Genomic DNA, 26242 nt, shown 5'->3' with positions numbered 1-26242 from the left:
ACCTTGCATGTCAAAATCAAATTTCATTCTCGGAGACCAGGTGGTGGAGTTACTTGGGAGCCCTGCGTGGCTCGACAAAGGTGTCACGGCCGCAATTCCGCGTCGACTGCAACCAGACTCCCCGTCCTCGGCTATCGGTGAAGCATAGCAATCAAAGTCTCTTCCCATAGCCGAGGTAGATGAGGCAGTATGTGATGAATTGGAGAAATTTATCATAGACAATGTTCCTGAAAAGTTCTTCCGTGTTGGAGTTCAATTGCCACAGGAAGAGAAGACAGAGCTGATTTTATTTTTAAAGAAAAATATGGATGTGTTCGCTTGGAACGCGTATGAGGCCCCTGGGGTTGATCCGAACTTCATATGTCATCATTTAAGGGTCAATCCGACTGTAGTGCCGAGGAGGCAACCTCCTCGGAGGTCCTCGAAGGAACATTCCGAAGCCGTAAAGGAGGAAGTGCTCAAACTCAAAGCGGCAGGGGCTATCAAAGAAGTGTTCTATCCTGAATGGTTAGCCCACACGGTGGTGGTGAAAAAGAAGAATGGAAAGTGGAGAGTTTGTGTAGACTTCACAGATTTAAACAAAGCTTGCCCAAAGGACTCATTCCCGATGCCTCGAATTGATCAATTGGTTGATGCTACTGTTGGACATCCTCGGATGAGTTTTCTTGATGCTTTCCAAGGTTATCACCAGATACCTTTAGCCGTTGAGGACCAGGAGAAGACTGCATTCGTCACTCCTACGGTAAATTACCACTATAAGGTAATGCCTTTTGGTTTGAAAAACGCAGGGGCTACCTACCAAAGGATGATGACGAGGATGTTTGAGGCACAGCTAGGAAAAAATATTGAGGTATACGTGGATGATATGGTGGTAAAGAGTAAAGAAGTTTTCGCACATCCGGAAGATCCGAGCAACACTTTTCGAAGCTAAGAGAGTATAAATTGCGGCTCAATGCCTCTAAATGCTCTTTCGGTGTGGGGTCGGGCAAGTTTCTAGGATATATGGTGACTCACCGGGGAATTGAAGTGAATCCCGCTCGTGTTAAGGCGATAAACAGCTTACACCCACCTCGGAATCCTAAAGAAGTGCAAAGGCTAACGGTATGACCGTCGCTCTCAACCGATTTATATCTCGGTCCGCGGACGGATGCAGGCCTTTCTTTCAATTATTAAATAAATGGAAGGGTTTCGAATGGACCGAGGAGTGCGCAGTAGCTTTCCAACAGCTAAAAGAATATCTCTCGCGACCACTCGCTTATGTCTCGACCAGAGGTTGATGAGATTCTGTTTGCATATATCGCGGTGGCTAACCATGCCGTTAGTTTGGTTCTTATCCGAGATGACAATAACATCCAGAGACCGGTTTATTATGTAAGCAAATCTCTCGCATGAGGCCGAGCCGAGTTATTTGCCACCGGAGAAAGCTATCTTGGCGGTGGTACATGCTACACGAAGACTTCCCCATTACTTCCAGCCTCATACGGTTGTTGTTCTTACACAACTCCCTCTTAAATCGGTTCTGCGAAGTGCAGATTATATGGGAAGAATTGCCAAATGGGGAACTGTCCTAGGAGCTTTCGATATCAAGTATATGCCCCGCACCTCTATAAAGGGACAGTCATCGCGGACCTTGTGGCGGAATTTGCCGAGCCTTCGTTGGAAGACTATCAAGAAGGCATGGGTAAAAATCGGTAGGCATGATTTCGTGTGAAGGGCCTCCATTATGGAAAGTCCATGTTGATGGAGCAGCAAATCGAGGGGATCGGGTATCGGACTAGTTTTGATATCCCTGCAGGGAATTACTTTTGAGAAATCTTTGAGATTGGGATTCTCGGCCACCAACAACGAAGCAGAGTATGAAGCCGTCCTCGCAGGGATGAACATGGTTCATAAAATGGGAGGAAAGACGGTGCAGATGTTCTCGGATTCACTATTGGTGGTAGGCCAAGTAGAAGGCAAGCTAGAAGCAAGGGATTCCAGAATGCGAGAATACCTAACCCAGGTCAGGTATATGCAATCTAAATTTGAGTCATTTCTACTATTGCATGTATCCAGATGTGGCAACACCCATGCCGACTCATTAGCCATGCTCGCGACGTCCTCGGCACAAAGTCTACCACGAGTTATCCTCGTTGAAGATCTGTTGAAACCCACTAGGACGGATGGTAACTCCACTCAAATTCTTCAAATTAGGACAGGGCCTAGTTGGATGGATCAAATAGTAACATTTCTCAGGAATGACATCCTGCCTGGAGAAAAGGCTGAAGCGGACAAAGTTCGCAGGAAAGCCACTCGTTTTTGGTTATCCGAGGACCAAAAATTGTACAAACGTTCCTTTTCGGGACCATATTTGCTATGCATACACCCCGAGGCAACGGAGCTACTTTTGGAAGAGTTACACGAAGGGATTTGTGGAAGTCACACAGGAGGAAGGTCTTTAGCTCACAGGGCCCTTACTCAGGGCTATTGGTGGCCAAATATGCAGAGAGAAGCGCAAGATTATGCAAAGAAATGTGACCAATGTCAAAGGTTCGCTCCAAATATACATCAACCAGGTGGAGTCCTGAATCCTCTATCTAGCCCATGGCCTTTTGCCCAATGGGGCTTGGACATTGTTGGACCCTTCCCCAAAGCAACGGGAAACAGACGGTGGCTTCTCGTGGGAACAGATTACTTCACCAAATGGGTTGAAGCTGAGCCATTATCAAACATCAGAGACACGGAAGCAAAAAAGTTTGTATGGAAGAATATCGTTACCATGTTCGGCATTCCTCATACTCTCATTTCAGATATCGGTTTACAATTTGATAGCAGAGCCTTTCGGAAATACCTTGTGATCTAGGCATTACGAATAGATATTCCACTCCGGCTTATCCCCAAGGAAATGGGCAAGCCGAGGCTGTCAACAAAGTAATAGTAAGCGGACTCAAAAAGAGGTTGGGTGACGCCAAGGGGAGGTGGGTGGAAGAACTGCCACATGTCTTGTGGACGTATAGAACTACACCACGAAGATCCACAGGAGAAACACCCTTCGCCATGACTTATGGGGCCGAGGCAGTAATCCCCTTAGAAACTGGGTTCCCAACCCTGAAGAAAAACTCCTTTATTCCAGATAGCAATGATGATCTGTTAATGAGAAACTTAGACTTAGTTGAGGAACGGCGAGAAAGCGCCATGGTTCAACTAGCTTATTATCAACATAAGCTCAAGCAGGGGTATGATTCTCATGTGAAACTTCGACCTCTTGGACCAGGTGACTTAGTACTAAGGAAAGTTTTGGGCACGATGAAGAACCCTGCGTGGCGAAAATTGGGGCCCAACTGGGAAGGACCTTATCGTATTACTTCGGTAGCAGGAATAGGGGCCTACAATCTGGAGGATTTGGACGAAAATGTTGTACAACGTCCCTGGAATGTAAATAATCTACGAAGGTACTATTACTAAATAAAAGGCACTTCGGCCGTTCTTTGTTGTAAACTACATTATATTCGTTATCTTCATTCGTCGAAGTATCAAGCTGAAACTTGGTATGCCTGGATCCTCGGACCACATACCTTGTCTAAATTGATATTCTTTACAAAGTGTTAAACAGAACCTAAGTTACGTCTGGTCCTCGGATCACCTACTCTGGGAAAATTAACATTTTAAATTTATTCGCCTAAGTATCAAGCTGAAACTTGGTATGCCTGGATCCTCGGACCACATACCTCGTCTAAATTGATATTCTTTACAAAGTGTTAAACAGAACCTAAGTTACGTCTGGTCCTCGGATCACCTACTTTGGGAAAATTAACATTTTAAATTTATTCGCCTAAGTATCAAGCTGAAACTTGGTATGCCTGGATCCTCGGACCACATACCTCGTCTAAATTGATATTCTTTATTAAAGTGTTAAACAGAACCTAAGTTACGTCTGGTCCTCGGATCACCTACTTTGGGAAAATTAACATTTTAAATTTATTCGCCTAAGTATCAAGCTGAAACTTGGTATGCCTGGATCCTCGGACCACACACCTCGTCTAAATTGATATTCTTTATAAAGTGTTAAACAGAACCTAAGTTACGTCTGGTCCTCGGATCACCTACTTTGGGAAAATTAACATTTTAAATTTATTCGCCTAAGTATCAAGCTGAAACTTGGTATGCCTGGATCCTCGGACCACATACCTCGTCTAAATTGATATTCTTTACTAAAGTGTTAAACAGAACCTAAGTTACGTCTGGTCCTCAGATCACCTACTTTGGGAAAATTAACATTTTAAATTTATTTGTCTAAAGTATCAAGCTGAAGCTTGATATTGTTGGATCCTCGGATCATTTACTTGAGAAAAATTAATACATCAGATATTTGCATAGACTACATGCCTTATCTTTACATAGTTCAAACTAGAGATCCAAAACGAAGAAACAAATTTGCATCACTTCCTTGGAGTATCAAATTTCAATTCAAGTTGTTGCTAATAACTTTGGTAAAAGACAAAAAGATGATATTTATGGAATGATATGATCAGCATAAAAAAAAAATATATATATATATGTATAAGAATCATCTAAAAACAAACATTCATTCTTGTATTAAATTCCAAAATAGTACTTTTGCACCTATACTTAGGTATTACACTTGGAGACAAAATAAAAATAAAGAAAGGAAAGACAACAAGCAAGTCACTGTTTCAGCTTAATCTTCAGAGGGCCTTTGGGGTCTTGAGGAGATGGAAGCTGAGCCGAGGACTCAACGGCAATTCCTTTGCCTTTGGGATCATCTATCAAGGTTATTGGGTTAGCTTGATCACCCAACTCATCCTTTGAAGATTCCCGAAGATCACTTGAAGGCTGTACGTCTTCAATTGCCTTTTCTTGTGCAGGGTCAAGTTGTTCAGGGGCATCTTCAGGAAGAGTTGAGTCTTCAGCCAAATCACCCCCCTTATCCTCGGATGATCCCTGGGCAGCTTCTTGTGCAGTGTCGGGAACGGAAGAAGCGCGAATTGCAGGAGGATAGTAGACACTCTCTGCTTTCCAAAGAGTGGAAGAGGCATCAACCCCAGCTTGGGAAAGTGCCTCATTCCACACTTGGAGGCAGTAGTGCCTACATACCTCGGGAACCTGAGCCTTGAAGGTTTCAGTGACCTCCTTCACGCCTATATCATAACCGTCTTGTTCGGCTTGGTCCCTCGAGTTCTCGGCCTCTTCTTTTGCTTTCTTAGCCTTTTTCTTCTCCTCAATGGCCTCTTCTTTGCCCTTGATGGCTTCTTCTTTGGCCTTCTCAGACTCGCTCAGATCTTTCTTAAAATCCTCTACGAGCCTTCGTGCTACTAAGAGGTTATCCTCAGCTTGGCGAAGCATTAGGCACTGATCCTCGGCCTGTTTAGTCGTCGTTTTCAGATCAGCCTCTAAGCCCGCCTTGGCACTCTCAGCCTTAGCCAATTTTGCTGTGACCTCCTGCAGTTTCTTCTTATGAAGGTCCGAGATCTTTTGAGCAGCTTCACGCCTGGACTCCTCGGCCCTCAGAGACTTGTAGGAATTAATGGCAATCTCTTCTGCCCTGTGGGCAGATTGAACGGCCTACGAACAAAACATATAAAACTTAGACATATGGATATATATAGGAAATAAAAACAAAAGTCAAGGTTTTAGAGAAAACTCACCATTGCAAGCTCCTTCTTCAAAGTCATGAATACGGTGTGGTCCCTTTTCTTTCTCAGCTCAATCATATCCTCGGGGAGCAACAATGCCTGCTCCAATGCATCTGCGACGCATGCCGCTGTCCCTTCATCAGAATTTCTAATGGACGCATCCACGGTAATGACCTCGTCGTCCATAGAAAGGTCAGGAAGCCATACAGGGGCGCGTACGACCGCCTGTTGGTCGGTTCTTCTTTCCGACCTAGTTTGTATGGTGCGGGCCTGCTTTGCACCCTTTTCCACCTCGGTCTCCTTGGAGACAGAGCCCTTCCCTGCCTCCACCACTTCCTTTCCTTTCGGCTGATCTCTTTTTCTTTTGAGATCAGCTATGTTGGTGCGTTGGGTTTGGGAGGATGGGGGAGGAGGAGGAAGCCTAGCTTCAGGGCCTTTGTCAGCACCCTTTTCTTGAGCCCGAGGGCGCACCTCTTTTGGTGGTTCTTGGACTCGGGGGGCCTTATCAGTGCCCTCAAGGACATCCTTCAAACTGGGCTTAGTCTTTCGTTGGATGCCCATAGTGTCAAGTTCTTCAGTGGTAGCCTTTGAGATATGGGTAGAGGTGCCGAGGATGGAAGTTGAATCTTCAGAGAGTAGGGTTGATTAAAAACCTCAAAATCGTCCTCGGAATCTGATACCTCAACTATTTCTTCTTCTTCTTCCTTTACAGTGGAGTGAGAGGGCGCGGCTTCCCCAAATGTTAAATTTGTGGAGAGAGGCACTGTGGGAATCCCAACTGGAACGAATGGTGGTGGTTGGATTGGTTGGGTGACCAAGGTGCCTTGAGGAATGGCAGTCCCCTCCGGTAGCAAAAAACCCTCGACAGCAACACTGATCCGAGGAAGACGAGGATCGTGGGCTTTGATCACTCACTTAGGCGCCAGAAAGGCTTTGGATATAGGATTGTAGCCGAGGATCAGAAGAGCTGCTCGGAGATGACCGTCGCATGCACAAAAACCTCAGCTTGTAGGATCCTATCCAACCGTCCGAAGTCAACGAGATTGGGATGACGATCCGCGGCGTGTGGATCTGTAGAGTTGTCCAAATAAGAGAGGGTAAGAATAAGTAAAAAGACAGAGGATAATAGTATGTAAAAGAAATTTCACCTGGAGTCCCTTCCCTTGTCGGACAGGGGAGGCCGTCGTGCCAATTTCCTGATATGATCAGGAAGTCGTTTTTTAGGCCCTTATTTGATTCAGGCAGACATTGAATTAGCCTAACCTCGGGGTATCTAGATTTTAGGTAATACTCATCTTTTTTGCTTAGGTAGTGGAGGTTGTAAACCCAGTTCACGTCGTGGTGAGTGAGCCCTAAGTTCATCTTCTCATTCAAGGCATCTATGGAACCTAAGATCCTAAAGACATTTGGGGCGCACTGGGTGGGAGCTAATCTAAAGGCCCTAAAATAATCCCTAGTTACGGTTCCCATGGGGATTTTCATTCCCCCTTCGATGAACGCAATCATCGGGATTACGACTTCCCCCGTTTTTCTTTTTGTATAATACTCTTCCTCGTTACAGTACGTAATGGATACATCCGAGGGAATTTTGTACTTAGCCTTAAACTGCTCTATTTTTTCGTTCGAATCTACCAGGGACGCGAACCTACCCATTCTTTTTTAAAAAAAAAGGGGAGGTGGGAAGAAAACTAACTACGCCGAGGATGAAAGACACAGTGAAAGGAGAAGACAGGAAGGAAAAGAAACAAAAGAAACAAAAAGCTGATAAGGAGGGGAAAGAGTATTGAAGAACTTACTTTTAAAAGAAGAAAGCACGTCACCTCGGACAGAGTACTCGATAGAAAGAGAGAGTACGGGGAGATGGAAAGTGTGGCAGGTACGTTATCAGGTTTCTGTAGTGTGAGGAAGTTTGAAGAAAATTAGTATTTATATGTCAAAAGGTGTTTTGAAGCGGGCAAATTCCCGCCTCAACACGGGAATCGATCTCGACCGTTGGATATATGTCATATCAATGAAACGCGGGGGACATAGAAGCGCCAATAATAAATTCGGGGGCGTTTCGCATACCGAAGCATCGGGAACACGCGGTGGGTAATTCAGAAGTTATTTCCGTTAGTAAATATTCCAGAATCCTGCAGGGTGAAAAGGTCTTTTAAATCGAGATCCTATTTTCCTCCCGAGGTGAGAGAAAAATAAAGAATCTCGAGGGGCTATTGTAGGGGTATTGGGCCCAGTAATTTATAATGGACGGCCCAACAAAGGTCTTTTGGGCTAGAAACCCAAATCCGAAAACATCAAAATGATCTTGGAGTGTTTAAGTGTCCCATACCGTCCGAGGAGTCGATTTGTCCTCAGAATGTTAAAGCCGAGGATACACAGTATACGTGGAGGACAGCAGAAAGAGCGGTGGAATGTCTAAAGTAAAGCTGCTACCACCGCCCATATATTAAAGACCCTGTAAATAATACGCTGGCAATAGAGATGGAAGGATGAGACCTGAGCATAGAGCTTGGAACTTGGACCCAAATCCCAGCGGGCTTTAGGGAAGAATGGATGAGACAAGTATCCAAAAAATGAGGGTCGCGGCCATAAAGTGGAAGATGATGAAGAGAAGATGAGGGATATAAATAGGAGGGAAGGCATACGAAGAGAGAGGAGAGTCCTTTTGAGAAAGAAAAAGTGTATGATAAACATTATTTGTATCCACACTTGAGAAATACTATTAGAAACTGTCCTCGGAAACAGTCCGAGGAGGAATTCTCAATATTACTCTTTGCAAACGATTCTTTGTTTTGTTCCATTGGGCCCAAAGCCCGTTCTTTTTGTGATTGTCTAAAGTCATCCTTAAAATCTAAATTATAAACCCATCCTCTACAAATTCATTGTGAAGAAAGGCCTTTTAAGCCCATTTTCCTCCTAGTCGTGGTTTGGGAATTTGAATTGTGTCCTTACAGAACACATGGCATAAAATTGGAACTCTAATTTGAAATTCTAATTTGAGTTTCCCTCAGCTTCACCTATTATTATTATTATAAACTTGAATTGTTTTTAGTTCTACAAAAAAAGGTTCATAAATATAAAATCATTAAAAAATTATGTTTTTTTTTAAATAGTTTACTTATATCGGACTCCTCGTTTTTTACACTAAATTAACTCATTTGGTACTAAAATTAAAAAAATTTAGATTAGATGGACGCATGTCGCAAAATTATATTAGAATTGAAATCCAATTTTTACATTGAATTATCTCATTTGGTACAAAAATTTAAGAACTTAGATTAGATGAGATACGCAGTGCAAAATTAGACTTTAATTGAATTTCAATTTGAAATCTAATTAAATTTTCTCTCAATTTTACCTATTATATATATATATATATATGTATGTATGTATGTATATTTAGATGCGTGGGCCAATGGATGTTGGGTTTAAATCTAAAAGAGGTTTGGACCTCGGCCTATGTAGATTTCGGATTTAGGTTAGCTTATGACCTTATGGGCTGGTTGGGCTAGGCTGATCAGACGTAGGCTTGAACTAGAAGATTGAACCAATGATTGGGCCTAAAAGATTTTAGGCTAGAACAAAATGATTCAAATATTGGGCCTAAGGGATTCTGGGCTAGCACAAAATGATTTGGGCTTGTAGGTTTTGGTCCGGGCCCAAGGATGACTGAGGCATGGTTGGACCTCATAAATGGGTCGGGCTAGACCCCGCCCAGCCTCCTATTTCCTCTCTAACCCAACCGGCCCTCTAGAACATTCTCACCCACCTCTCTCTTTCTCTCTCTCTCTCTCTCTCTCTCTCTTACTGAACCTCCATGGCCGAAGCTCGAAGAGCTCATCACCACTGCTCGATCTTTCTTTCACCGAAAGCTCTGTCTCTAAACCAATCTCAGCCTAAAAGCTTTCTCTCCTTCTCTTCGATCTCTCCGATCTCTCCGATCTAGAGCCAAGCAAAACCTCCAAACTCCATCGCGTCAAACACCGGCCACCACCACTCAACGCCTCACTCTCTCTCTCTCTCTCTCTCTCAGTATAAACCCGAGCCAAGCACTTCACTCTGTTCGATTCCCCAAACCCTATTTAACTTTCAAACTCTCTCTCCCAATCTAGCTCCTAGGAGAGCCCAAGCGGCGCGTGAGGAATCGATCGGTGGTTTGGAGGCCAACGAGAGTCAGAGATTGAAAGAGGAATAGAGAAACAGGTATGCGCTCTCTCTCTCACTCTCTATATATAAAATTTCCAGTTTAATTTGCTTCATTTTTGTTCATTTTCTCTTAATACCATGCCATTCTCTCTATTTTTGGTAAAATGCACTAGGAGAGGCTATACGGAAATGACTTGTGAAGACGTAAAAGCTGTAGATTTTTTTTTTTTTTTCCTGAATAAATACTTTATTCCTCAACACAAACAGGAGAAATACAAAAAGGTTTGGGCCTGGAACCATCTCTATCTAAAGCTTTCATCACAGATAAAGGCAGAAAGGAGATGGGAACTGGCCCAGACCGTGACACAAAAGCAGCCCATTGGGCAAGAAGATGAGCAGGGACATTGCCCTCTCTATTTACAAAAGAGAAAGAAACATTTACAAAAGATTTAGATAAATACAAAATATCATCATATATGGATTTGATACTCCAGTGAGGAACATAATCTACATTCTTCAAAGGATCAATAACATTGAGAGCATCACCTTCCAATATTATATTTCTATAACCTTCCATAGCAGCACACTTGATAGCCCACCAAGCTGCTTTGGCTTCACCTAGCAAAGAATTCCCTGGATCCAGTTGTTCTGCCCATGCCAACAAAAGCTTTCCTGAATCATCTCTGCCCACTACTGACACAGAAATTTTCTCTTCCCTTATTGCTGCATCAAAATTTAATTTACCCAGCTGTTTGGAGGGGGCTGCCAAATATTAATTTTTGGCAGTTTCCTTGGTAATTTACTCCAAGCTTGTTTATGCTCCTCGAAAACACACTTTATCTTTCTAGCAAGCTCAATTGGATTGCTTTTAGATCCCTCCACCCTAGCTTTGTTCCTGAAAAACCATATTTGATCACAGATAAGTAAGGAATATAATTGAAATTCTTTAGCAGATTCATCATCCAACCCCAAATTTGTTTTTGGGTAGAGAATAATCTTAACCCAATCTATAATAGATAAATTTGACAAATTACTCAAGTTAATAGGCCATGGGACCATCAACCAGATTTGTGCAACCCAGTCACATTGAAGAAAAAAGTGCTCTAAAGATTCTGGAGCATTATTACACAAATAGCAGTCTAGTGAGGGAAGAGGAAACCTGTTATTAAGAGCAGTACAAGTTGGTAAAATATTCCAACTTATCTTCCATAAAAGTTTTTTAGTCTAGCATTTGCTTTTATTTTCCATAGCTGCTTCCAATCCTTGGCTTGCAATAGAGGGTGAGTTTGAGTATTTGAGCTTCTAATGGCTTTGTAGGCTGATTTCACAGAGAACTCCCCAGAAGAGGTCAAACACCAAAAGACTTGGTCTCTCAAAAGCTGATGAGGCAAGTGAATTTTAAGAATTCTATTCACCGTATTTGGCTCAAACAAAATGGATAGTTTCCCTCTATACGATTGCCTGGTGTCTTGATCAATTAAATCAATAACTAGATGAACATTATCAATAGCTCCACTTCTGGCTTGGGGAATAAAACCAGGTTCATTGGGAATCCATGGATCTTCCCAAATCCAAGTATTAAAGCCATTGCCAATTCTATGGCACATGCCTTTTTTTATTACTTCTCTACAGACAAATATACTCTGGGATGCCCAAGAAGCATTTTTAGGCATTGGAATTTTCATGAAATTTCTATTTCGAACATACTTCTTTTTGAACACAGTCACCCATATTTTATCTTCATTACAAACCGCTTCCCAGGTCAATTTGGCCACCAAGGCTTTATTCATATCTGCCATTCCTTTAATGCCCAATCCTCCCTCTGATTTAGGACTACAAATGGAATCCAGGCTTTTAAGAAAGCACCCCCATTTGTTTTCTTCCTTAATTCCCCACCAGAAATTGCGATACAACGCATCAAATTTTGAACAAACTTGGTTTGGGAGAATGAGAGAAGAAGCTTGATAAGAAGGGAGGGATGGTGCCACAGAAGAAATAAGAGTGGCTCTACCAGCTTGTGACAATGTTTTCATCTTCCAGCCTTGAAGATGTTGTTTAACTTTCTCAACAATTTCTTCACACGCTGCTTTCTTATCTTTACCTGAGACAATAGGAATACCCAGGTATTTTTCCTTCTTGTTTGAAGCATTAATTCCAACTGAGTTAGCCAGCCTTGTTTTTAGACTATGGGGAGTATTTTGGCTGGAAATAATGACTGACTTGTGGAAATTAACCTTCTGACTTGACCAGCATGAGAAAACATCCAAACAAGATTTAATTTTCACCATGTTCTCATCATTTACTTGTGCAAGATCTACACGATAGAGAACAGATAACTTACTTTAGTACTTTACACCTATAAAATAATATAAAATAGTACTTGTTTGGGTGAATATGGCAATAAAATAATATAGTTTTTAGTGAAAAATAATTATTTTATGTTGTCAAAACGTTAGAACTGCAAGCTGTACCACAATACACAGTTTTAAAAACACACACCTGTTTTTTTTTTTTTTTTTGGTTTGCACATATTCACAAAAACTCACTTTACACCTCAAACATCAAATATGAAGAGTGAGATTACTGCAAACTGATGAGTGATGACTGATGTGGAGGCAGCCGACACTTGTAGTTGAGTGGACTTAGGTAACAACTTGGGGGTGGGGAGGCAAATTATCGAGGACTAGAAAGTTGGGAAGAGGCGTAAGGGCTACTCTTCTCTCTCTCTCTCTCTCTCTTTTCAAATTTGGGTTTTTGTTTGATAGTTCATGTTTAGACTTTAGATGAAAGAAGAATATTTATATACGGGTTGGGTTCAAGTTACACTTGGTGTAACTCTAAGCAATATTACACCACTCATTATTTCTTAATTAGATGTGAATTTTGACAAATCCATCGTTAGATTACATTATTTTTAAATATTCTCCATGCTTGTAAAATTTCAAGGCAATCAAAGATTAATAGCCATGTTATCAATCAATTGTTTAAATTTTAGTTTTTATAGTTTAAAATAATGTATAAAAGATGAGTTTATGGATTGAATGGCAAATTACATCTGATTGATATGAAAATTGGCATGCATGTTAAGAATATATATAAAACATGTAATTCAACGGTTAGATTTTCAAAATATAAATTATATATACACACACATTGGATTTATTTCGTTCTTTATGTTAATTTTTTTGAGGTTTTTTTTTTTACCAAATTCGAAATTTGAGGCTGAACTAACTAAATTTGTGGTGTATTTTTTTTTTCCTAAAAAATCTAGGGGGCTAGCAAGTATATTTTGCATATAATTTATTATTTTGTTAAGGATTGTAAAAAGGAATTTCAAAAAGTCGGGTCATGATCCCCACCCCTTAACTCTGTCAGTATTCCCAAAATTCTGTCAGTACTCTTCTTTGTGAGTATCTTCTCCCTCACATCAGAAATGAGCTAAAATGTCCTAATAACTATTAGGAAATAAAAAGAAACAAAAAAAAAATTCAATATTATGCAAACATATGAAATAGAATAAATTTAAAAAAAAAAAGCTTAAAATTCTCTAAATTAAAAAAAATCATAAAACTATCTCACCATCAATGAGATCCAAAAACTGCTTTCCAATTGGTCCGCAATATTGAATTGTGGGATTTCAAATCTAGTAGCACCTCTTAGTATGTTACTTGAAATGATGATTTTATTCTTGAAAGTATCTAAAATTGTTTGAAAATTAAGTATTCTTATGTCAAGTTCGATATGTCTTCTCATAAAAAAACTTTTAAAATCCTTCTCCCTTTCACTTAGGATAGTCCATTTTATAAAACTCTTTTCTTAGGTAGAAAACAAGATATCTTAACACCATTTTCCTTTGCAAATTGAATATCACAATCCATTGTTACAAACAAATTTGCCATTATATTACAATATCTGCTAATCCATTCAAGCCCTACATTATAACCCTTCCCCTCAAGTAAGTCATCTCTTAGCTTTTTCAGGGTTTTGTCAATCTCTGTATCCTTCAAAACCTTTTTTGGAACAAGATTTTGAAGGATATGGAGCGTATCCAACTGAATACGAAAATCCTTCAAGCCATATCGATCTATAACTAATTTTGCCCATCGACACGTGACCTTCACATCGAACTCCAATGTCCACAATATCTTATTTTTCTTTTTTTATCGATAGAAGACCATGATGTACCACAACATAATGGGTAGCAAGCTTAATCGGCCACTACAAGCTCGGTACCAGCCAACTTTTTTCTCGGCTCGATATTTATGCACTGCAATATCCTTAAGATAAGAAGCATCTCGCAAAATTCCTCAAGATTTGCAATAGAAGGCAAACAACGTGTATAAGACTTTTTGAACTTAAAAAAATATAAAATAAAAAAACTAACAATCAAAGTACAAAAATCAATCAAGCATATCATGTAAAGTAATAAAAGAAATAATACCTATGATAAACTTGATTTTTCTTTACAAAAATATGCTTGATTTTTGTATTTTGATTGTTACGTAGTTTTTTCCTTGTTGCGTCTAGCACACGGCCTGTGTGCTCTCTTTTTTCCCTCTTTTTTCTTACATATATTTTTAAGGCTTAAAAAGTCTTACACATACTATTTGCTTTCTATTGCAAATCCTAAGAGATTTTGCGAGATACATCTTATCTTAAAGATGTTGTGGTGCAGAGATACCGAGCAAATTTGGGAAAAAAGTTGGCTGGTATCAGGCTTGTAGTGATCAATCAAGATTGCTACCTATTATGTTATGGTTCATCGTGGTCTTCTATCGAAAAATAAATAAATAAATAAATAAATATATATATATATATATATATATATATATATATATATATATATATATATATATATATATATATATATATATATATATATTGTAGACATTGTGGAGTTGGATGTGAAGGCCACGTGCCTATGAGCGAAGTTGGTTACAAATCGATATGATTTGAAGGATTTTCATATTTAGTTTGTATACACTTCATGTCCCTCAAAATCTTGGTCCAAATAAGGTTTTGAAGGATATAGAGATTAACAAAACCCTGAAGAAGGTAAGAGATAAGTTACTTGAAGTGTAGGGCTTGAATGGATTAGCATACACTGTCATACCGTGGCAAATATATTTGCAACAATGAGTTGTGATATCCAACTTGTGAATGAAAGTGGTTTTAAGTTAGTTTTCTATAAAATAGACTACCCTAAGTGGAAGGGAGAAGGATTTTTAGAGTTTTTTGACGAGGAGACATATCGTATTTGGGATAAGAATATTGGACTTTTAAACGGTTTTAGAGATATTTTGCTAAGTACTTTAGAGGAATAAAATCATCATTCCAAGTAATATATTAGGAGGTGTTACTAGCTTTGAAATCTCACAATTTAATATGAACCTAATTGGAAAGCAACTTTTGGATCTCATTGATAGTGAGATAGTTTTATGAACTATTTTTAATTTAGAGAATTTTAAGATTTTTTTATTCATTATATTTTATATGTTTGCATAATATTTGACCTTTTTTTTTCTTCCAATAGTTATTACAGACCTTATTCTTAATGAGGAAATTTTGAGCATTTTAGCTCAATTCTGGTGTGAGAGAGAAGATACTCCCAAAGAAGAGTACTAGGGGGGCCAGGGGTGACCCGCCTGACTTTTTAACAAAGCCATAAATTATATGCAAAATACTTGCCCCTTAGATTTTTGAGGAAAACAAACACACCACCAAGTTAGTTCATTCTCAAATTTCGGATTTGGTACCAAAAAAAAAAAAAAAAACCTCGAAAAAATTAATATAAAGAAGGAAAAAAATTCCAAATTGACAAAATATAATAATAAAGTGAGACCAAAGGGATGGGAAGGGAGTGTGGAGTGAGAGAGCCAAGAGAGAGTTCTAGTTGGTGGAATATTGGGATGGAGAAGAAGTGTTGGTTAGATGTCTCTGTGTTAAAAGCCGAAATGAGAGATGGGTGTGAGGGGATGTGGATGTGGATGTGCATAGTTCACAAAGGTGCAAAGATCGGTAAAAGCTTCTGAAATGCATCAAGGACATGGCTGCGGTTTCCGCCACTCTTTTTCTCAGTTTTTCTCTCTTACTCGAGACTAGGTATTTTTCTCTGGAAGGGAGACACATACAAAGTAATGGTTCATTTAGATTGAGGGGGAGGGAGGGGTAGTAGAGTAGAGTATATTTAGCCCAAAATTAGCCTATTGTCAGCCAACTCTACTCTACTCCCTTCTACTTTCCTTTTTTCCCTCCTCAATCCAAACATGCAATAAAAGACTGTGCCTGGGTTGGGCTTGTCTCGTTTTTAACTCTAACTCTTAACTGGACTTCAATGATACCCAAATACTCATTCATCCGCATCGGTGCATGACGCTGGCCAACTTGTGAACACATCTTTACTACTTTACATTGATGGCACCAATCCTTAGAGAGTACTAGCATCACGTATGCTAAATGCTAAAAATCTCAACCACATCAAAATTGAAATCTCAAAATATTTAGCAGGGGGCTACAATGTCATTCTAAAAATGAGATGATACAGACCAAAATGCTAGAAAATTTATTTATTTATTTTTTATTCACTCTCTGTCCTCTGTACTGACTCTCATCTCTATCTTCTCTTCCAACTCTTTGTTTTCTCTTTCCATTCTCTCAATCTCTCTGGTCCCTCTCTGGAGGTGGCATTTTGGTGGCGGTGCATGGCTGATCTTGTGGGTCTTCAACGGTGGTTCGATCTAGTGGGTTTCAGAGGTGGGTTGCAAGAGAGGAGTGGTAGTACTAGTTTCGGTTTGTGGGTCGTTAGATTTTCGGTGGCTTAGCATTCTTATTGGTGGTATTGACACCTTCAACCTTCAACCTTCAACCTTCAACCTTCAACCTCAGGGCTCTACTTGAACATGAATTACATAATATGTAAAATCAATGTTGTTAATATCTTGGCAAAAGTTGTATGTTGTAGCTTAATTGATACCTTCTGGGCACTGTGTGTTCTAAAAACATATTGATAGTTGAGTTTTGTTTTATTTACAAATATTTTGGCTTTCTTTTGTTGGTACAAATATATTTATTATTTTCTTCATTATCAATTGTTATTAAACGCGATTCCAGATGTACATTTTGAGAACAAATAAAAGATACAAATATATATATATATATATATATATATATATATATATATATATTATTTTCTTCATTATCAATTGTTATTATATGTGATTCCAAATGTACATTTTGAGAACAAATAAAAGTGCTAGGGAGAATCTGTAACAGAGCAACCAACTGTCGGAGTTTATGAAAATTAAAAAACATTTTATTTTTCATTTTTTATGTAATCTCACAGTTTTGTTGTAATTTAGACTGTTCAAAAAAGTCAAGCATTTTATGCATAGTAAAAATAACTAAGTGAACATTACAAATGAATGTACATTATTTCTATTAGAAAATATAGTTTTTTTTTGTCTGTGTGAACTACTATTCAACATACAAATATAGGTAAAGACATAGCATTTTACTACCCAATGCAAGTAAGAATGAGAAATTGTCTACCATCATATTTTATAGATTGATGTAAACACTTTAGATATATATAAAAAATATGATTATACATCAAATCTCTCTCTCAAAAGCATACCCATCCAATCTCTACCTCAAAAGCCAAAATCTTAAATAAGAAATATAGGGAAAAAATCTTTAAGGAATCGAGTGGGCATCAAAGAAAGGTCAAAGTGAGATTTTTTTTTTTCTTCTTTTTTCCATCTAACTCAAAAGTTCCTTCCTAAGGTTTCGTTTGGGAGTTCATAAGGCACTAGTATAGTGAACTTCATAACCTATTTATTATTATTATTTATCTAATTTAGTGTATTTATAAGGAATTTTTATTTTTTAAACTGCAAGAAAGTACTATATATATCTGTGTGTGTGTGTGTGTGTGTGTGTGTCATTGTGTAAATCTATGATTCGAAAATAGCTAGACTTTAGCTCCCCTCAAACACACACATTACTGTAACTTTAAACACACTTAATAATTTTAAGCAATTACGCCATTAGCATTTTTTATTAGAACAAATTTACCATTAGATTCAGTGGCCGAGCCAAGAATTTAAGTCGGGGCAAGATTAAACATATAATTTTATTTTTCAAAATAAATAAATCAATATAAAATTATTAAGAGTATGCCAATACACGTGAATATTTATAGTTGACTCAATGGCTTGAATGGTTTTAAAATTTTAATAGAATCTCTAGGTTTAAGACTGAAAGAGGCTAGTACCGAAAGAAAAAAAAAAAAAAAATGATGGGAGGTGTGCTTAAAAGTAGCGGTAGAGAGGTTTAGGATCCGGTGGAGGGTGCAATTAACCTCTCTCTCTTACAACATTTTTTTACCATTTTTACCTGTTAACTTCAATTTTTTAACTTTTTTTTTCATTTCTTTTATTCAATGGAGGAAACAAGTTGTTTTATTTTTATAATGACTAGGTGGACCCATTATTTTAATATAAGAGTTTATGTAAGAGTGTAGGTGGTGTAAGAAAAGTTGCAGTGGGAATTGGGAAAAAGAGAAAAGTAAAAGTTGTTTATGTGCTCCCTTGCCCCTACCTTCCCTCGACTGTAATTGGATTGTATATTTTTCTTATAGTATTCGATTACAAATTTTTAAAATAATCAAAAATTAATAATTATGTCATCTACAAAATATTTAAATTTCAACTGTTTGTATTTTTAAATTATGCATAAAAAATGAGTTCTAGATTGAATATTAAATAGTATTCGATTAGCATAGAATTCGGCATACATATTAGGAACATACAAAGATATAATCCAACCGTAAATTTTTCAAGTTTTTAATTCAATAAAAAGTTATTAAATAATGTAACTTGCTCAAAGTTAAACCTAGTGTAACTTAATTTCGATGTATATAATATGGAATGTCGCAATATCATATTCCCACCTCTTCCGTCCTATGTGGCATTCAAAATTCCCATGATAAGGCATAATATATATGTGCCTTTTGCCGTCATAGTTCAGTTGGCATGACGAGGATAATTCATTTTTCTAAAATCGTTAAAAGAATTTTATCAAAGAGAAAACTATACAATTACTCTATTAGAATAAACTGGACAAGAAAAGCTTTTTATGATGTGATTTACTCCATACAAATAGAGGCAAGTTATAACCCATTGACAAGAGTGCCAACCAAAGTAAAGCCCTATTCAGAGTTAAGAAGTAAAGTACTCTCACTCCTATTGCTACCAAGAAGCTCCAAAAATTCAATCAAAAAGTCTATTACTTTCCAAGCCAAGGCCTATAGGGATGAACACGAAACTTGAAGTCATAAGCTTGTCTCACTTCTATGATTCCATGGAAGCCAACTAATAATACAGAAGATCTACAGGTCCAGTTTGCTCAAGTGAACTATCATATGGACAGTAATTTCAACAAAAAGAAGCGGAAGATAAATTTCTGATATCTTAATTTTATGGACAATCATCTTACTATTTGCTGGAAAAAGATTTAAGCATGCGTGAAATCAAGCTTATTTTTGGAAAAAAAACAATCTACGAGTAATAGTGACCTATATAGTGATACTCTTTCTCACATAGATATGAGTAATAATATGTAGTTAATTAATGGAACCTACTATTTATGTGAGAGGAGTGAATGCCACTCTGGAAATATTAGATAATTATTTCATATATTATGGCATCATGGTGGTATGAGAAGTTCTAGCTTAACCTCTAACTACTGAAAGGTAATGATGTCATTTTTTTAAGATCCTCCATTACAGGAAATTGTAGCTTCAAAGCTCCCCCACACCAAAGAGTTAGTTAATTAATTACTCTGATATCTCTACCTTGTTTAGATCTCTTTTATTTTATTTTATTTTATGGATGTTTAGATCTCTTTTAAATGGTCATATTTCATGTTGTTAGTTCTTGTTATGACAAATTCTAACATGTCCGTGAGGTATTCATTTTTGTTTTGTTTTGTTTTGTTTTGTTTGTTTGTTTGTTTATTTATTTATTTATTTTTTTGTCTTCTTGGGGACAATGGGGATGAGAGGGAAGAGATATTTAATATTTCAATATATTTGTTGCCATGAGAAGTATAGGCACATGAACATATATATTCTATATTTCTATTCTATTAAATATTTGATGATGCCAGGGCCAGCTAGCTAGGTCTTGTGCATAGTGATAGACTGGCAGGATGTCCATTTGGCGAGGATTAGAAATTAAGGATACTATGGTACATGTGATTCTTAAGTAATATTTTGAGGAAAAAAACTTCATATAAAAGGAGGATCAGATGTTGCCGTATGAAGAGTTGTTATCCTTAACAAACCAGGATCATGATGCACACTCTAAAAGAATCTATATTTTGTTTAGCCTTTTATGAGGCCTCGATCATTTCGTTTTACACATTTTCATATAAATATCTTCGTCTTGTTGCAAGCCTTCCCCTTTTGTTAGATAGTGTTTCCATTGAAACCATTGCCATTTCATCGCAGCTTGTCCTGCTTGACAGATTTGATATCATTAAGACCTTGGGTTAATTATTCTACTTGCAGGTCTGGTTCATGGGCGAATTCTCCCATACTTCAACTCAATTTGATCATTTGAGTTAACTTGTTACCATCTGTTTCTTAATTTATATCTCACGTATTTTGGTGTTGCTAGACTTGTATAAAAAAAAAAGTATTTTGGTATTGCTAGAGATTTTTTCAAAACTTGTTAATATATTAGTGCTGTGTTCTTTGTCTGAGAACTAAACACTTGATCGATTTTTTTGAATTCGATAGCTGTTGAAGTATTATGCACCAAGCTTAATACTTTTGAGACAAATATATATATATATATATATTTTTCATTTATCTCCCCTTCAAGATAAGTGTGTGTGTGTGTGTTACCTTTTAATTATTTGTTCTTCTTTTTAGAATTTTTGTAGTTACTTTTTCCTTTATCAGCACCAGTCTTCCTAATAATTCCAGTGGCATACTTGTTACCTTATGGTTTTATGTAGCAAAACTATTGTTGGCATCCAACAGCTTTCTTTGTTTCTTCATAAATCAGGTTGTTTCGGCTTTCTTGGAAAATTATGGAAGTCCTAAGAAAAATTGTGATGCTCCTACCCATGGCAAACAAGATGCCCAGATGGGCTTGTTGAATAAGCTTCTCCTTCCCCAGATGCCTTGACAAGGATTTCTTCTTGGAGGATGATAGTGAGTAAGAAAGGCGGAGTTAACGTGTCTGTGTAATTCCTCTTGACCTATATAGGATATTGTAGTTAAATATCCTTGCATTAATGATCGTATTATAACTAACATCTACTTCTTTTTGGAAAAATAATTTTTATTGTGGGGATGATGCCTAGAATCCTAGATTTTGGTCAAGGGTATGCTTGCACAACATGGCCAAGTTAGCCAAGGAAGCTACAACTGTACAGCGTGTCTTGGAATCTTTATTCTGCTATTTTGATAATGGCATTCTCTGGTCTCTAGAACATGGTGTCGCTCTTTCTGTCTTGCTGGACACAGTCAACGATAGAGAAATTTGGTATTTAAATTTTTCAGTTTCTTAAAATTGTTCTCAGTGAACTCAACCTGACTTACTTTCTAATATAGTTTTGTCCGTTATGAATTGTCATCTTGGACGCAATGAGTCCCTGGAAACAACCCTTGTGATGTGTGTAAATAACAGAAACCACCATAATATGGTTGTTCTGACTTCACTTTTTGTGTCTTATGATGTACTCTTTGTGTCCTTGTTTAGGTTGAGCCTCCGTTATTTACAACTGATGATGACATTTTACATTCAAAAGGCAAGCTGATTCTGGCATGCAGCAGGGCATGGAAAGTACAACCCTACTGAGTGTTGATGAACTTTTAAATTCAGTAAGTTATCTATTTTTTGTATGTATCTATGTATGTATGTGTACAGGTGATTTTGTTTTTTGCTCATGAGTGTACAGACGAAGTTTTTACTTTTTTAGAGCTCGCTCTTCATTTGATAATATACGATCCAGATCCCAATGTTATCAGAATCATGATCCAGATTGTAAGAATTATATGGTCCTATGATCCCTCTTTTAGCAAATGACTCTGATCACTCCAGCACTCCCAGAATCGCCTGGAAATGTCATTGTTTAGGATCAGTAAGACCATACAACTTTATGATGCCACACTAATCTTGCATCTATTATCATTTGGGCTATTACTGCTGCAGGCCAGCATGAAAACTGTTTGAGCTCTCATTTCTCTTTAGCGATTCGCACCTCTGATTCTCCGCTTGAATGTGTGTTTGAGAGAGTTAGTGTATTTAAATTTCATTAGTTTTGCATTCAAATATAGAAATGGTCTTAATGGTATTCAAAATTACTAATTATTTTAACGTTAAGTGTTTGTATTTGGAGCCTTACAGTGGTCCGAGATATAACAAAGATTTAGACACAGCAATATAGCCTCCACCCTGAGTGGTAAAAGATAATTTTGAATCACTTGTGATAATATATGAGAAAAGTTCGTGGTGTTTCCCCAACTCTCGTTGCAATCCTCCACCCTATCATTCCTCTCTAAAATATGCTATGCTTTCGTTTCTAGCACTCTCATTGTGAGCCATAACTGGTTATTATCTACTGTTACAAAAGTCCATCCTAGGCAAACTTTAATCACCTGCTAATTGGGCTTTCAAGAGTAACACTTCATATTCCCGTCAATCAAATGACTTTCTGTATCTAGCGGTTGAACCCGATGCAAGATCTTCATTTAATTACATAATCTATTTAAATTATCCATCCAATTAAGTGTGTGTTTGTAGCAACAATATATTTAAATTAAGGCTCCGTTTGTATTGGGTGTCCGCTCCCATGAACAGTGCAAAGAGGCATTTGAACAATGATTTCATTAATCAACAGTAACCGAAATATATATATATATATATTATTGTTTTCAGTTTTTAGCAAAATAAACGGTATTTAAACGAGTTACATGCGTCTCGGCTTTAAAACATTCACTTTCACAGATTATCTTTTTCCTTTGGTTGCATGGCTTCGACCCAATTTGGGAAATTCATCAGCAAATCTAGAAAAGGGAGTCCGGTATAAGAGCATGTGTGAAAATAAAATTTTGTTATCAATCCAAAAATGGTAACAAATTTATATATTATTTTCTTCATTATAGATTGTTATTATATGTGATTCCAAATGTACATTTTGAGAACAAATAAAAGATAGATTGCAAGGGAGAATCCGTTACAGGGCAACCACCTGTTGGAGTTTATGAAAACAAACATTTTATTTTTCATTTTTTATGTCCATTTTATTTTTTAATGTAATTCTACAGTTTTGTTATAATTTAGACTGTACAAAAAAGCCAAGCATTTTATGCATAGTAAAACAAACTAAGTGAACATTACAAATCAATGTATATTATTTTTATTAGAAAATATAATTCTTTTTTTTTCTTTTTCTTTTTTTGTTTGTGTGAACTACTATTCAACAGACAAATATAGGTAAAGACATATAGCATTTTACTACCCAATGCAAGTAAGAATAAGAAATTGTCTACCATCATATTTTATAGATCCATGTAAACACTTTAGATATATAAAAAATATGATTATACATCAAATCTCTCTCTCAAAAGCATACCCATCCAATCTCTACTTCAAAAGCCAAAATCTTAAACAAGAAATATAGGAAAAAAATCTTTTAAGGAACTAAATGGGCATCAAAGAAAGGTCAAAGTGAGATTTTTTTTTACATCTAACTCGAAAGTTCCTTCCTAAGGCACGTTAAGAATTAGTATAGTGAACTTCATAACTTATTTATTATTATTATTTATATAATTTAGGCTTCGTTTGGTGGGGCGTTTTCTAAATGAAAACTCGTGTTTTTGATAAAAAAAAAACGCTGAAAGCTATGCGTTTGGCAATGTGTTTTTAAAAAATTTTCATTTTTGGAAACTTTGATATTCGCGTTTGCGAAACACTGTGGTGAATGGCTTTTTAAAAAATGTAGGAAAAAAACGCAACTATCATGGTTGGTTGAAGTTTGAAATTTCTAAAATATCCTCACAAATACTTATGTCTTGCTTGCTACCTTACTATCATCTATCTCCTTTACGCCTTGCAACTATCTAATTCTGCTTGGCTTTGATGAAATTTCTTCTCTGTAACTTTTTTCATTAATTGATTATTCTGGGCATGCAAAAATTGGAGCGCAAGCAAAAATTACTTTGGTATGGGATGAGGAGTGGGTGACACAAAGAAAATAAATATGGAGAAACTTGGATGCAATTGAATGAATTTTTAGAAATTACTAAGGTTAGATGCGGACCATGTGATTGGCGGTAGAGGATTTTTGTCTAGCTACTCAGCAAGTGAAGGAGAAGCTTGTGGGAGTAGGAGATAGACAATGGGAAAGATAAAAATTAGGTGTCCTTCTTGTGTAATTTTTTATTATTATAATAACATAAATAAATTACACTATTAAATAGAACCATATTGCTATTATTATTATTATTATTTCTTTATTAAATTTTTATGGGACATTTTCTTGTTATTACATTATTAAATATATATATATATATGTATATATATATATATATAGCAAAATCAGTACCCATTATAGTCTTTCTATCCATTGAATGGATTTCCTCTTTCCCAAAGAGTTGACTAATCAGGTTTGATTCATCATGATGGTTTTGGGCGTAAACAAGGCAATTAAAAAGTTGGTCGGCAAAGGCTGCATTTTTAGTAGTAGGGTCAACAATTTGGGTAGTAAGGTTAACAAGGTGAATTTCAAGTGCTCTCATGGTTTTGTTGAATAGTTTGTGGTAGTTTGAAGATTGGGCAGCTTGAAGGTTATCTAGAATGAATTTAATGGAGTCTGGTAATTTACTATAGACTCCATCATGGAATTGCAAGTCTTTATTTAATACTTCCTGTAGGGTTAATATGATATCACCACTGGAATATGTCACCTCTGCCGGGACAAATTCCTGAAGGGATATTGCATTACTGGATTTTACTCTAGAAGATGCGCCTTCATGCATTACGAAAGGGTATCCCGCTGGGAACCTTTCGTCTTGAGGAAAGTCCTGTGCAGGTGCTTTCCTTTTGTCCCTCTTCTCTGCCGAAGAAGTCATAATATTCCACTTAGTAATGGTAATATTAAATCTTACTTTGTCCTGCCAAGTAAGGGAGAGGATGTTAAGCCAGTTGGCTATAGTTAATAATATGATAGAATATTTTTTTGACAAGTGAGAGTAAATAGTATCAATAAAATTCTTTTGAAAAGTATGTTTCAAAAGCCAAAGGTCAATAGTAATATATATTAGTTGTGCCGGACAATGAGTGTTGGAATGACAATGATTAGTTTGGAGAATATTGGAGTAAGAGGAGAACATGCTACGGACAAATTTGGACCAAAGCAAAGACTTGGTCAAAAGGCTAATGCAAAGAATGCTTTTTTGAGCCTTAGCATCTGTAGGACACTCTTTGGTGGAGATATGCTTTTCACTAAGGTTTTTGTCATCATGCAAGTAGTCAACAAAAGAGATATTCATATTGTGGGGGTAACTGTTATTCATCAGGACATTATAACAATTGGCAATAATTGTTGGCAACAAATGAGCATAGAGTTGTCCACTAGTCTTCTTAGAGCTATCCTTTTGTTTAATAAAGCTAAGATGTTTATCATTATCAATATGAGTTTCACATTTTGAAAAAAAATTGAATTTTACTTTCTGTCCAAAAGGATCAGTAGTAATTCCATCATCTTCAGTAAGAAAAGGGTACAAAGAATCAATAAAAGGCAAACCAAGAATTACTTTATCAGTCATGTTTTTAACAAGTACAGAGGGGATCTTAAAGCAAACACTATCATGGCAAACATGAGCATTTTTTAATTCATACTTGATTTTCATTTTAGTTCCATTAGCTGAAACTAATCTTTCAGTGGATTTTTCAAAATATTTAGAAGGAATCAATCCTTCTTGAATACAATTAACATCAGCACCAGAATCAATCATAGCAACAACATCAAAAGCATAATCATGAGCAACAACAATTTTGACTTTGGTGTACCATTTGGGCAACATATGTTTAACAAGAGACAATTGATTATCAATCAAATTAATCAAGGTACGATCAGAAACATTACCAGAAGGAGAAGCTTGTTGATCAGATTCATCTCCGTCTTTTTGCTCATCATCATCAGATTGGTGCTTATCTATAGTTTTATCAATCTTTAGAATTAACAATTCTTGTTTAAGATGATCATTATCATGTTTAATAGTTTTAACATCTGTAAGTGCACAATTGCACCTGGACCCAAAGACTATTATGGACTCAGGCCCAATGAGCCTTAAACAATGAAATTTGTAGAGTGTGGGCTTGAAATCTAGATTAGAAGTACTGAGAACTTGATAACAGGCTATAGTGTGCAAACACTTGTAAATAATG

General features: G+C 37.1%; 1 long non-coding RNA gene across 2 annotated transcripts; it reads left to right on the top strand.

The window, feature by feature from the left end:
* Positions 1-9379: 9379 nt before the first annotated feature.
* Positions 9380-22016, top strand: LOC142629406 (uncharacterized). 2 transcript variants are annotated; one of them, XR_012843051.1, is made up of 4 exons: positions 9380-9836; positions 20852-21334; positions 21551-21672; positions 21771-22016. It is a non-coding gene; the product is annotated as an uncharacterized LOC142629406 (long non-coding RNA). The 2 variants fall into 2 exon arrangements; XR_012843050.1 differs by having other exon boundaries at positions 9381-9836; positions 21551-22016.
* Positions 22017-26242: the final 4226 nt, after the last annotated feature.

This window comes from Castanea sativa, chromosome 3 (assembly GCF_040712315.1).
Source record: "Castanea sativa cultivar Marrone di Chiusa Pesio chromosome 3, ASM4071231v1".
Lineage (NCBI taxonomy): Eukaryota > Viridiplantae > Streptophyta > Magnoliopsida > Fagales > Fagaceae > Castanea > Castanea sativa.
This window is presented reverse-complemented; position numbering and strand designations above follow the sequence as displayed.